Raw genomic sequence first — 14,232 nt, forward strand, 5'->3', positions numbered from 1 at the left:
TTGCAACCGATCAAAATGTGAGCACAATAGTTGTACAGGAAAGTCGTATTACCTTGGGTCTTAAATGTTAGACTGAACAACCTTGTTATGCTACGTCCACCAGTTTCATGATGAAGGCATAGAAACTTAGGGACGACATTGTATCTGTCTCCAATTTGACATCAATGTTACTAACCCTTCAGCACGATTCCTGACATAAGCAAAAATCTGACCTTTTACATCCAAACTCTTCCGGCATCTGTTGCACTCCCCCAGAAGATGTTGACTTTTCATGTGCTTCTGTTCTACATATAATGATGATTTATATTCATGTAGCACCTTTAACATGGTAAATGGTCAATGGCATTTTGCCCAAATTTCCCCTCCATGTGAAGCAGCCTAAAAATTATTTATGGGCAAGTTAATTATCTATGCAATTAAGAAATGACTTGATTTTCCCAAAGCTCCTTACAGTCAATACAGTATGGATGCCTGAATGGTGGCAGGTTTAGGGGCAGCACATTTGTCCATATCCAAGCAGGGGAGCCTGGTCTCCAATATCCTTTGCTGTTGGATAAAGATCTCGCTATTTCTTTTATCTATTACTACCAACTAAGGACGAAGGACCCGATACCCAACATGAGCAAAACTAATGTAGTATACAAAATACCATGCAAGGACTGCACAAAACACTATATAGGACAAACAGGAAGACAGCTAACAATCCGCATACATGAACATCAACTAGCCACGAAACGACACGACCAGCTATCCCTAGTAGCCACACACGCAGACAACAAGCAACATGAATTCGACTGGGAAAACACTACTATCATAGGGCAAGCCAGACAGAGAACAGCCAGGGAATTCCTAGAGGCATGGCATTCAGCCACAAACTCCATCAACAAACACATCGACCTGGACCCAATATACCAACCACTACAGCAAACAGCTGAAACTGACAACCGGAAGCGGCAAGGACAGACCACTATAAATACCGGAAGAAACATCAAAGAAGTGCTTCGCAGGAGGCTCCAAAGCACTGATGATGTCGCCTAGCCAGCGGACGAAACGTTTGCAACAAAAACTTCCAGCTCGGCGAACAGAACCACAACAACGAGCACCCGAGCTACAAATCTTCGCACAAACTTTGGACTACGAACTAACATGGGAGATAAAATAGGGAGGCAATGGCCTATTGGGGTTATTGCTAGACTATTAATCGAGAAACTCAGCTAATGTTCTGGGAGTTTAGATCAGAGTGGTGCTGGAAAAGCACAGCAGGTCAGGCAGCATCCGACGAGCAGGAAAATCGACATTTCAGGCAAAAGCCCTTCATCAGGAATGGAGGCAGGGAGCCTCCAAGGTGGAGAGATAATGTTCTGGGACCCTGGTTCAATTTTAGTTCAATAAAAATCTGAAATTAAGACTCAGTTGATCATGAACCCATTGCAGGCAAACCCCACCTGGTTCACTAATGGGCTTTAGGGAGAGAAACTACAGTCTGGCCTACATGTGACTCCAGACCCACAGCAATGTAGTTGACTTTAAACTGCCCTCTGGGTAACTAGGGATGGAAAACAAATGCTGGCCTATGAGACACTCTCAACTTGTGAATAAATATGTTTAAAAAAACAACATAATAGGTGACATTACCTTAATAGTGATTAACTATGCTACGCTTGGTAACAGCTCACACTATCTCCTACAGGACTAACCTAATTTACATGGTTGTTTTCTCTCTGAAGAACTTTCAAAATGCAGTCTCAAAATAATATTAGCCATTTTATAACAGATGTATCAGAAATTATTTAATCCTGCATGATAGGTGACTGAGTTAAATAGATTATGTTAACCTGCAGAATATCAATAGCATTATCTCGATACTGTTGAGATATGCAAAATAGCATGAGATGCACTGCACTGAATGTTGGTGGAGAAGGGAGCAACAAATCAGGTCAGTTCTTTCTATACAGTTCGGGTATATAGTCCAATAGGTTTTTTTGGAAGTAAAAGCTTTCGGAGTGCTGCTTCTTTATCAGGTAGCTATGGAGGAGCAGCACTCCAAAAGCTAGTGCTTCCAAATAAACCTTTTGGACTATAAACTGGTGTTGTGTGATTTTTAACTTTGTCCACCCCAGCCTAACACTGGCACTTCCACATCAATCTTATGTCTGTAGTAATTGTTCTTGTCTCTTTGTCTTACAGCTATAACTGACTCCACCCAGAGACAATCCTATATATTTCAGTAGGGGGGAGCTATACAAATGCTTCAGTGTTAACCCTTTAGGGCCAACTGCCTTTGTTTTTACAAAGTTAAAAGTCACACAACACCAGGTTATAGTCCAACAGGTTTAACTGGAAGCACCCTAGCTTTTGGAGTGCTGCTCCTTCGTCAGGTGATTGTACAGCATGTTCAAAGAGGTAGGTTTTGAAGTGGGTCTCAATAGAGGATAGCGCAGACAGACTTGTGGGATGGAGATGCAGGAATGGGAGGTGTTGGAATTCCAGAGATTCGAGCTGAGAGGATTGAAATCCATGGTTATCTGGGAAGGAGTCAAGGGAGTGGACGATTTGCACAAACATGTGATAAAAGAATACAGAGTGCCTGGGAAGCTGTAGAGTCGAGGCCTGCAGAGCTTGGGAGGGCCAGGTCTGAACACAATAATAAGAATTATCATGAGGTTTTGTGCTTCCTGGGAAACAAATTCGATCAACAAGGACAGGGTGATGGACGGACATGTTGCATTGCATAATGGGATATTACGTGCTCTGGTTATTACGCGATTATCTGTTAAAGCAACACAATCATGGAATTATTATGGTGCAGAAGGAGACCGTTAGGCCCCTCGTGTCTGCACTGCCTCTCCACATGAGTATCACAATTTAATGTCAGTCTCTTGTCAATGTGCACTGTTTCTGTTTAAATAACCATCCGATGGCCTTTTGAATGCCTCAATTGAACCTGCCTCCATCACACCTCCAGGCAGTACATTCCAGACCAGAATCATTCATCATGTGAAAATGCTTTTTCTCAGCTGACATTTATTCTTTTACAAATCACTTTAAACATGGGCCATCTCGTTCTGATTATCTTATGAACAAGATCAGTTTCCTCCTACTTTTCTGAAAATCTCCTCTTCTCTCTAAGGAGGACAAGTCCCAATCCCTCCAACCTATCCTCACCACTGACATTTCACATCCTTGGAACCATACATGTAAACTCTTTCCAATATCTTCACGTCCTATAATGAGGTGCCCAGAACTGAATGCAATACAAGTGCCTTGCACAAATTCAGCATCACCTCCTTGCTCTTGTACTCTATGTCATCATTAATAAAGCTGAGGACATTGTTTGCTTTATTAGCTGCTCTCTCCACCTGTCCTTCTACCTTCAATGATCTATGCACATATCCATGCAGTGCCTCTGCTCCTGCGCCCCCTTTAGAATTGTAGCCAATAGCGTCTATCCATTTCTCCCATAAATATATATATATGGCTTACCGGTAGAATGGATTCTAGACTGCGAGTGGGCGTGCCCACTGCGTTCGGAGGTCACGTGGTCCTCTGTTGCGTGCGCAGAGGATGATCACGTGATGCTCCGAGACGTGGGCGCGGTCACGTGGTCTCCCTGTTTCGTGCTCTGGAAGAGTGCCGGGAGGTCAAGTGATCGGCCGTTTCGCGCCCCGGAAGTGTGCGAGTCTGCCATTTTGCGCCCGAAAGGAGGCCGCGTGGTGCTCCTTTTCAGAGACAAAGGAGGGTTACGTGGGATCGGACATTCGGGAATGCGAGGAGGCGGGGAATGGAGTCAGAGCAACAGCCAATTAGAAGACAATCTCACTTGAGTGATGGTATGATGTTTTGTATGGTATAAAAGACTGGGTCAGGGGCAGGAATATGTCTTTGTTCTTTGTGAACTGACTTACTTAGTAGTTTGTCAGGGACAGAAAGGTTAAGACCCAGAGCTCTGTATACTTTATCCACTTACACTTTTAGTTTTATTCTAGCAGTAAGATTGAATATCATCTCCTATTGCTTTATTTAAAGAGCACGCAGGACTGGGCTCACACATAGAAGAAAGTAAGTTGGTAGATTGAGCCTAAGTCCAACACTCCCTACCAGAATGCATCAACTTACATTTCTCCACATTGAACTTCATTTGCCACATTCATTCCCCAATCAATTCATGTCCTTTTGAAATTCCATACTGCCGTCCTCACAGGAGCCTGTTCCAGTATAAGAGGTATCGATGCTCTTGGTGGATGTCTGTACCAGAACTGTATAGCAAGAATCAATCTGATTTGTTGCTCCCTTCTCCACAAACATTCATTGCAGTGCATCTCATGCTATTTTGCACACCTCAACAGCATCTGGATAATGATACTGATATTCTACAGGTTAACATAATCTATATAAAATTCAGTCACCTACCATGCTGGATTAAATAATTTCCGACACATCTGTTGTCAATGGCAAATATTATTTTGAGACTGCATTCTTAAAGTTCTATATGTATTCATCTATTAAGGTTTATTTCAAAATAATGAGTTAATTGTTGGCAGTAAAATCACCAGATGGGCCATTCAGCTCATCAGGTCCATGTTGGTTCTGTGAAGAACAATCCAAAAAGATCAAATCTCTCCTCTATTCCTACTGCTCTATTCAAATCTCTATTTTGGTTTAAGAAAGTTCAAATATATCCATTGCACTGCAGGAAATGTGCCTTGCAAATTTCTGTAAAATTCTATTCGCAAATTTCAAATTATTCCCATTCCTTTACTCAGGCACTCATTCCTTCACACGGACTCTTCATTTCTTTGATAAGTTACAGCATGTGGTAAAATCTAAAAGCAACTACTGCACTATTTGGGCTTCTTTTCCAGGTCTTAAGTGAATTACTCAGGAAGCTGTTGTGCCTGGAGCCTTGGACAGATGGATCCAACATACTGTCAGCTTTGGTTTCTCTTACCGGAGTAAGAAGTGCTCCAGGGAACAATGTTATGCATCTGTAACTGCACCATGACCTGCTCTCTTAAGCCTGAAGCACTTCACTGCACTTCCTTAGTCAAGGCCTCTTGTCACATTTAACTTGTGCCAACTTACTGGTTTGCCAACTCCGTTCTCACCTTGTGCCAGGATACTAGGCACACCAGTGGTTTCGCATATCTAACCTTGTGCACTTTTGATTTAATTGTTGGCGCATTAATGGAAGTGAGGATATCTTTGTTGACAAGTTGCGTGCACACCCCACCCTTCATTAGACCAGCCAACATTCTTCCTGATTAACATTCTTCCCTCAAATCTGGAGCAGTCAGTCCCAGCAGTGCAGAGTGAACTAAAAAAATTAGGGAAATGGTTAGCTCGTTCTGGGGCAGAAGTGCATTTTATATCCAAACTCCATTCGGTCTTGGCATTTGCACATTTTGATTCTGACCACAAGTAAAGAGGTGGAACTCTTTAAACATCCTTTGTTGATTGGCAGAATGCAGTCTTTGGAGATTGCTTCTCACTTGCACACAAATGAGGAACGGTGTTTCTGCAAACGATGGGCTCACACTCTGCTATTTTTTGTGAAATCACAGGCAATGCAGCCCAATAAATGACCTGCCATGGAGCACGAGTGACTTATGAAAGTGGTGTTACTGTAGCAATTCCTTCCAGAGATGACCGTCTCTCGAAGTGGACACTGATTCCAGGAAGGAGGGTTTTGTAAACCTAATGTTGCCAACTTCCACTCTTCCCATTCAGTTCTCGCCAGCACTTGGCAGTAGGGATGAGATTGAATAACAGCTGGTTGTTATGGGATAGAATGATGCAGATTTTTTTAAAAATGCTACTAATATTTACAAGAAACTGAAGGCTGGAAATTAACTCTTGGAACATTCAGGGAGGTATTTAACTCACTGCCAGGAGGCAAACTTTTCTGTGTGCAAAGCTGGTTTCACATTCTATGGTAGTTTTCAACCAGTGAGCTGTGACAAGGTGAGAGGTATGCCACAGAATTTCCGGGAAGCAGCGTCACTTTACCCGAATGCCGAAACCTCATGGGTGTTCCCGATCTCCTCTGAAGCCTCAGTGTGCATTACTGAAGGCAGTGTCTGCTGACACCAGGGCGGGCCCATCGACTGCTCACATACAAGCCTCCAGAGCTGCACATATGTCGACCTCCAATACTGCACGCACATGGCCGCATGGCTGGCACTGCTGCCTCTCAGCACCAGGGACCCAGGTATGATTCCTCTCTCAGGCAACTGTGTGTGGAGTTTGTATATTCTCCCTGTGTCCATGAGGGTTCCCTCTGGGAGCTCCAGTCCATGTGTAGGTTAGGTGGATTGACCATGTGAAATTGATCAGTGTCCAGGGATGTGTAGACCAGGTGGATTAACCATGGTAAACATCAGCTTACAGAGTAGGAGGTTAGGTGTGGGTGGGATGCTCTTCAGAGGGTCGGCACAGACTTGATGGGCTGAATGACTTCTTCCCACCTTTATAGGGATACTATGGCGGGGGGGGGCAAGAGAAATCTGGTCAATTATGCAGCCTGCTTGTCCATGCACAGAACCATATATTTCCATGTTAGCGCAGATTTTAAAAAGTTTTTCTTTGACATTATGACTGGATACAAGCTTTCGACTCTAAGAAGAAATTGATGAGTTTCTTGTCAAACAAGGTGAATATTCTGCCAATTCAGCTATTGATAAATCTGAACTCAGAGAAACAAGACATAACTGTTCAGAGACAGTACAAGAGTGATCTGGCCTTGGGATTTTATGGGTCGATTTGCCCCTTACCCATGGAGAGAAGCAGCAAACATTACCATGCTACCAAGTAAGGGCAACGTTTTTCTCTCCACAGATGCTGCCAGACCTTTTAAGGTTCTCCTACAATTTCTGTTTTTATTGCAGTTGTTTTATTTAGTCATTTACAGCCATTTGAAAGCCAACACCTTCAGTACTTCCAGAGCCTGAGGGTCCAAAACATCAAGTGGGCCCAAGGTCTGATGGCAGATCTCAGATAAAACTCAAGAGGCCAGCGGCCTGGTGCCTGAGCCCGGAGCAAAGCCAAACAAGGAGAAAGTGAGAGCTGCAGATGTTGGAGATTAGAGTCAAAAGTTGTGGTGCTGGAAAAGCACAGTTGGCCAGACAGCATCCAAGGAGCAGGAGAGTCAATGTTTCAAGCATTAGTTCTTTGTCAGGAATGGGTGGGGGGTGGGAGAGCGCAAAGTGGCTGAGAGATGAATGAGAGGGGATGGGGGGGGGGGCGGTGTAGAGAAGGTAGCTGGGAATGCGAAAGTTAGATGGAGGTGGGGGCTGATGGTGATAGGTTGGAATGGAGGGTGGAGCAAATGGGTGGGAAGGAAGATGGACAGTTAGGACAGTTCAAGAGGGTGGTGCCGAGTTGGAAGACTGGATCTAGGATAAGGTAAAAACAATGACTGCAGATGCTGGAAACCAGATTCTGGATCAATGGTGCTGGAAGAGCACAGCAGTTCAGGCAGCATCCAACGAGCAGCGAAATTGACGTTTCGGGCAAAAGCCCTTCATCAGGAATAAAGGTAGGGGCAGGGCAAATGAAGAAACTGGTGAAATCAACATTGATCTCAGGTAGTTGGAAGGTACCAAAGTGGAAGCTGAGTTGTTCTTCTTTCAGGCATCGGCCTCATGTACTTGCTGACACCTTAATCATGGCTGGTATGTAAAAGAAATATGGCTGTGATGCTTGGAGCTGAAGCTGCAAAACTGCTCAACAAAATTCCCCTCTCTGATAACAGTTAAACAGTGAATTGATGACATATTAGCTGATAGTGAGGAGATGCTGCAAGAGAAGCTAGCTGTGAGTAGGAAGTGTGCCTTGAAGATTGTCGAGTCCACCAATATAAGCAGATAGTACCAGCTGCTGGCCAACATTCAGTGTGTTGACAGGATCACCGTTCATGAGAACGTCCTCTTTTGCTATTTATCCCATTGAAAAGGGGTAGGAATGATTTACAAGAGTATTGCTGGGGGTCAAGGGTTTGAGCTATCGGGAAAGGCTGGTGTTCTTTCCCCTGCAGCGTCGGAGGCTGAGGGGAGACCTTACCGAGGTTTATAACATCACGAGGGGCATGGATAGGGTAAATAGACAAGATCTTTTTCTCAGTGTAGGGGAAAATCCAAACCAAGAGGGCATAGGTTCAAAGTGAGCCAGGAAAGATTTAAAAGAGACTGAGGGGTAACTTTTTCATGCAGAGAGTGATGAGTGTATGGAATGAGCTGCCAGAGGTGGTGATGGAGGCTGGTATAATTACAACATTTAAAAGAAATCTGGATGGGTACATGAATAGGAAAGATTTACAGGCATATGGGCCAAATGGGATGAGATTAATTTACGGTATTTGGCTACATTGCACATGTTGGATGATTGGCACTGGGAGGAGGGATGGGAGATGAGCAGCCCACCAGACGAAGGCAGCTCTGAGAGTCACATGGCAGAGGCGAGCTTTGGGTTGGACAGTGATAAGGTGGTGAGGGGCTGGGTGGAGAGCAGGAGTTAATGATAGTCAGCCTGCTGGGTCACTCCCGCTGATCTTTCATTTAATTTTGAAAGAATAAACATTTTTTAACCAAACTATATTCAAGTCTCTCTGGAAAAGAAAGAACTTAGTCACATACATTTGCTGGTGAGGTAATAGTGCTAGTGAAAACTTTTGAAGTGCAAAGCCTCATGGATTATCTTCAAGTTAAATGCAGATAGGATAGGGGTATTTAAGGGAATTTTAAATAAGAGCATGAATATGCAAGGAACGGAGGGATATGGACCAAGGGAGGGCACAAAGGATTTGCTTAATTTGGCGCCATGTTCGGCACAACATTCTGAGACAAAGGGCCCATTCCTGTGCTGTACAGTTCATTGTTCTATGTTAATGGGGGCAGAATAAGACTGACAGAGTGGGAGAGGAATAAGAGGCAGTGAGGGGGTAAATGTCAGAGAGATGGAGTGAGAAAGAGGGAAGACATTATGAAGGAAAGGGACAAGAGTGTGGGACAGCAAAATAGGAGAGAGAAAGTGGGAAAACAGCTGTAAGAAGAGAGAAATCACTGACTGAAGTTCAACTTATTTCTGAGCCCTACTTCCATGTGAATTCCTCCCAGAGCAACACAAAATCATGCAATGCTGCAGATTTGGATTCATGACATAAGTTTATTCAGCAAAATAAACCAAGCTATTTACACGATACAATATGAACATTTCAAAACACACAGTAAAAATGTAATTCCATCTATCCCATCACCCTGTCAGTGGGAACTAGGGATAGCCTGTAAATGCTGGCCCACACAGTGGAACCCCAACCCCATCAACAAATATATTTTTAAAAAATATCTGGAGTAAAAAACAAATTCTCAGAACACCTCACATGGGCTCCAGAAAGATGTAGGATGAGTAATTCCAAAATCTGAAGGGTGGGGTGAAATATATTGTTGAAGAGACAGGCGCGTTTATAATGAAACCAATCCATTACAACCCACAGCTCTTTAAAACTCCCACTTTAAACCTCTGCTTCGTTTTGCAAGGCTCTTCAAAAATCCGTCCTATCCTCATGTATAATCTTTTCAATCTCTTGGTTTTCTCTCAATTGTTTCCTCGTTTCCCCCTTTTTTCTTCTTCCTCTTTGTAAAGTCTCATCACCCTCTGTGTAAGCTGCAGAGCTAATCTACCTCATGAAAAGGTACTATATAAATGCATTTTCTTTATTTTTATTTAATTCTTACTTTCTTTATTTTTATTCTTTATCTAATATTTTTCCTTTTTACCCTCCTGCCTCCAAATTCATAACGTACAACCAAAATAAGGGATACCCTCTATATAGTTCAAAGTAATAAATAAAGTTGATTATACTAACTGGGGGAAGAATGACCACGATTTAAAGTTGGCCTCCCACAACCCCGCACCGCCCGTTTCTACCTCATAGTCCCACAACCCCGCACCGCCCGTTTCTACCTCATAGTCCCACAACCCCGCACCGCCCGTTTCTACCTCATAGTCCCACAACCCCGCACCGCCCGTTTCTACCTCATAGTCCCACAACCCCGCACCGCCCGTTTCTACCTCATAGTCCCACAACCCCGCACCGCCCGTTTCTACCTCATAGTCCCACAACCCCGCACCGCCCGTTTCTACCTCATAGTCCCACAACCCCGCACCGCCCGTTTCTACCTCCTGCCCAAAATCCACAAACCTGCCTGCCCCGGCCGACCCATTGTCTCAGCCTGCTCCTGCCCCACCGAACTCATCTCCCAATACCTCGACACGGTCCTGTCCCCTTTAGTCCAAGAACTCCCCACCTACGTTCGGGACACCACCCACGCCCTCCACCTCCTCCAGGATTTTCGCTTCCCCGGTCCCCAATGCCTTATTTTCACTATGGACATCCAGTCCCTGTACACCTCCATCCCCCATCACGAAGGACTCAAAGCCCTCCGCTTCTTCCTTTCCCGCCACACCAACCAGTACCCTTCCACTGACACCCTCCTTCGACTGACTGAACTGGTCCTCACCCTGAATAACTTCTCTTTTCAATCCTCCCACTTCCTCCAAACTAAAGGAGTTGCCATGGGCACCCGCATGGGCCCCAGCTATGCCTGCCTCTTCGTAGGATATGTGGAACAGTCCATCTTCCGCAACTACACTGGCACCACCCCCCACCTTTTCCTCCGCTACATCGATGACTGTATCGGCGCTGCCTCGTGCTCCCACGAGGAGGTTGAACAGTTCATCAACTTTACTAACACCTTCCATCCCGACCTGAAATTCACCTGGACTGTCTCAGACTCCTCCCTCCCCTTCCTAGACCTTTCCATTTCTATCTCGGGCGACCGACTCAACACAGACATCTATTATAAACCGACTGACTCCCACAGCTACCTGGACTACACCTCCTCCCACCCTGCCCCCTGTAAAAACGCCATCCCATATTCCCAATTCCTTCGTCTCCGCCGCATCTGCTCCCAGGAGGACCAATTCCAACACCGCACAGCCCAGATGGCCTCCTTCTTCAAGGACCGCAGATTCCCCCCAGACGTGATCGACGATGCCCTCCACCGCATCTCCTCCACTTCCCGCTCCTCCGCCCTTGAGCCCCGCTCCTCCAACCGCCACCAAGACAGAACCCCACTGGTTCTCACCTACCACCCCACCAACCTCCGCATACAACGTATCATCCGCCGCCATTTCCGCCACCTCCAAACGGACCCCATCACCAAGGATATATTTCCCTCCCCTCCCCTATCAGCGTTGCGCAAGGACCACTCCCTTCGTGACTCCCTCGTCAGATCCACACCCCCCACCAACCCAACCTCCACCCCCGGCACCTTCCCCTGCAACCGCAGGAAATGTAAAACTTGCGCCCACACTCCACACTCACTTCCCTCCAAGGCCCCAAGGGATCCTTCCATATCCGCCACAAGTTCACCTGTACCTCCACACACATCATCTATTGCATCCGCTGCACCCGATGTGGCCTCCTCTATATTGGTGAGACAGGCCGCTTACTTGCGGAACGCTTCAGAGAACACCTCCGGGCCGCCCGAACCAACCAACCCAATCACCCCGTGGCTCAACACTTTAACTCTCCCTCCCACTCCACCGAGGACATGCAGGTCCTTGGACTCCTCCACCGGCAGAACACAACTACACGACGGCTGGAGGAGGAGCGCCTCATCCTCCACCTGGGAACCCTCCAACCACAAGGTATGAATTCAGATTTCTCCAGTTTCCTCATTTCCCCTCCCCCCACCTTGTCTCAGTCGGTTCCCTCAACTCAGCACCGCCCTCCTAACCTGCAATCCTCTTCCTGACCTCTCCGCCCCCACCCCACTCCAGCCTATCACCCTCACCTTGACCTCCTTCCACCTATCCCACCTCCATCGCCCCTCCCCCTAGTCCCTCCTCCCTACCTTTTATCTTAGCCTGCTTGGCTCTCTCTCTCTTATTCCTGATGAAGGGCTTATGCTCGAAACGTCAAATTCTCTATTCCTGAGATGCTGCCTGGCCTGCTGTGCTTTGACCAGCAACACATTTGCAGCTGTGATCTCCAGCATCTGCAGACCTCATTTTTTACTCAAAGAAAATTTAACACTTAAACTGCATTTGTTTTTGGCTAATGAATGTTTAACGACAATGTTACATAATGCCATTACAGTTAAATGGAAAAAAATACAGTGACATTTTAATGAACTAGGCTTTTGCTGCCAAGTTGATATTCCAGTAATTTTACTGCAGGTCTATTAAAGCTGTGAAGCCAAGGCCAGTTTGGAGCACAGGGGCTTTTGTGAAGTGCTTGTTATCCTGAGCTGTCAGATAAAGAAAAACATACTTAGCGAAAAACTTGTAAGCTTGAGTTTTACAAGATGGCAACGGAGAATAGGGACACAGTAATCATCTAATTTCACTCCAGTTGTGCCCAACAAATATTTAGTTTACCGTTACACTCAACTGTTTAAAATCCAAGTTTTGACATTAGAAGTCAAAATATGACTTCAAAAAGAAAATCAGAATTCAGAGCTACTAGCAGCTGCACGCTGTCGAAATTCATACTTGCAAACCGAAGTTAACTATACCAAAATGAGAGAGTAAAAGAAATAAAATTTGAATTAAACAACTGTCATTGTTGTAAAAACCCACCTGTTCACTAATGTCCTTCAAGAAAGGGTCCTGCTGCCCTTACCTGTTTGGCCTGTGTAGTGATTGAAACTAGGTGGATTTTTACCTAATGATTGAAACTAGCTAGATGTTACTGACTGAGATCCTTGACTGGGACTGTTAATCTGGATGAATCAGGGAGCCCTGGCTGACTGATATAAATAGGGGATTCTCCAACTTTATTTTGATTTAATCCCTGCCCTCCCCTTCACTGTCTGATCACACAGCATTGCCCTTCGATGTGATGGGCCCTGTTCGTCACTGGCCACCCGGGTGTTTCCTTTCTTCCTGGGGTGGAAATTTGAATAAAGATTCATGCACCTTGTGTCTTTCACTGTGTCTCACACCTGCACACACACAACATGGGTGCTGGGGGAAAATATAAGCACTACTGCTGTTAGGTCGTAGTGTGGGGGTTAAAAGAAAAAAAATGAGTAAAACAAAAAGGGGGATTCTCCAACTCTATTTTGATTTAATCCCTGCCCTCCCCTTCACTGTCTGAGAAGGGCACCGCTGGTCACTGGCCACTCAGGTGTTTCCTTTCTTCTTGGTGGTAAAATATAAATAAAGACTTGCACACTTGGTGCTTTTCACTGTGTCTGACACCTGCACACACAAGACATGGGTGCTGGGGAAAAATAAATACTACTGCTGTCAGGCCGTAGTGTGGTGAACAAAAAAAAAGTAAAAAGAAAAATTAGCGTCAGAAAGAAAAACTGGGTGTTAAACATTCTGTTGACGGAGAGGTGCCTCTGAGGGAGATGGATCAGTGAGGGGAAAGACTCTCCACTTTTCAAAAGAAAGGGGATTCAGAAAGCCTCCTGACTTTAGGGATTGATCCTGAGCTGGCTGGTCATAGCCAGTGTACTGTGCACACATAAATATAGGGTAACTTGGTGACGGGATACTGGCCTCTGTGCAGTTATTTCAGCCTGTATGTAACTTCAGATCCACAGCCAAGTGGCTGATTTTTTACTACCCTCTGAAATGGCCTGGCAAGCTATTCAGTTGAACCTAACTGCTAAAGACATTAAAAAAAAGATTGATACTGGACAGACCATCTGGCATTGGTCTAGGTAGAAACAGCAATGATAGGCTTAGCAAAGTCTTCCTTAATAACATCTGGAAGCTGGTAAAAAATTGGTAAAGCTACCCAACAGATTTGTCAAGCAACAGCAGACCCTCTCCTTACAGACAATGTTCCAGACAGCACCATCACTGGCTCAGGATGCCTGGTCCAACTAGAAGGACAGCCCCAGCAGAGATGGCTGCACAGTGGCTTACATTCAGGAGGGAATTGACCAAGGAGTCCTCAACATGGACTCAGGACCCTATGAAATCTCAAGGCTTCAGGTATGGAAACTTTCAGCTGATTACCCCAGTGTCATCCCCACCCACTCCCTTTGTGGGCACGTCCGTATCTTTCCATGTTGAGCACTGCTTGGAGGAAGCACGAGGGTGACAAGGAATCTAAATGTGGGTGGGGAACATCAATGTTCACTAACAAGAGTGGTTTGGCAGCACCACTACTGACCAAGTTGGTCAAGCCTTAAAGAACATAGTTGAGATGGAAGC

This window comes from Hemiscyllium ocellatum, chromosome 6 (genome assembly GCF_020745735.1).
Source record: "Hemiscyllium ocellatum isolate sHemOce1 chromosome 6, sHemOce1.pat.X.cur, whole genome shotgun sequence".
In the NCBI taxonomy this organism is placed as follows: domain Eukaryota; kingdom Metazoa; phylum Chordata; class Chondrichthyes; order Orectolobiformes; family Hemiscylliidae; genus Hemiscyllium; species Hemiscyllium ocellatum.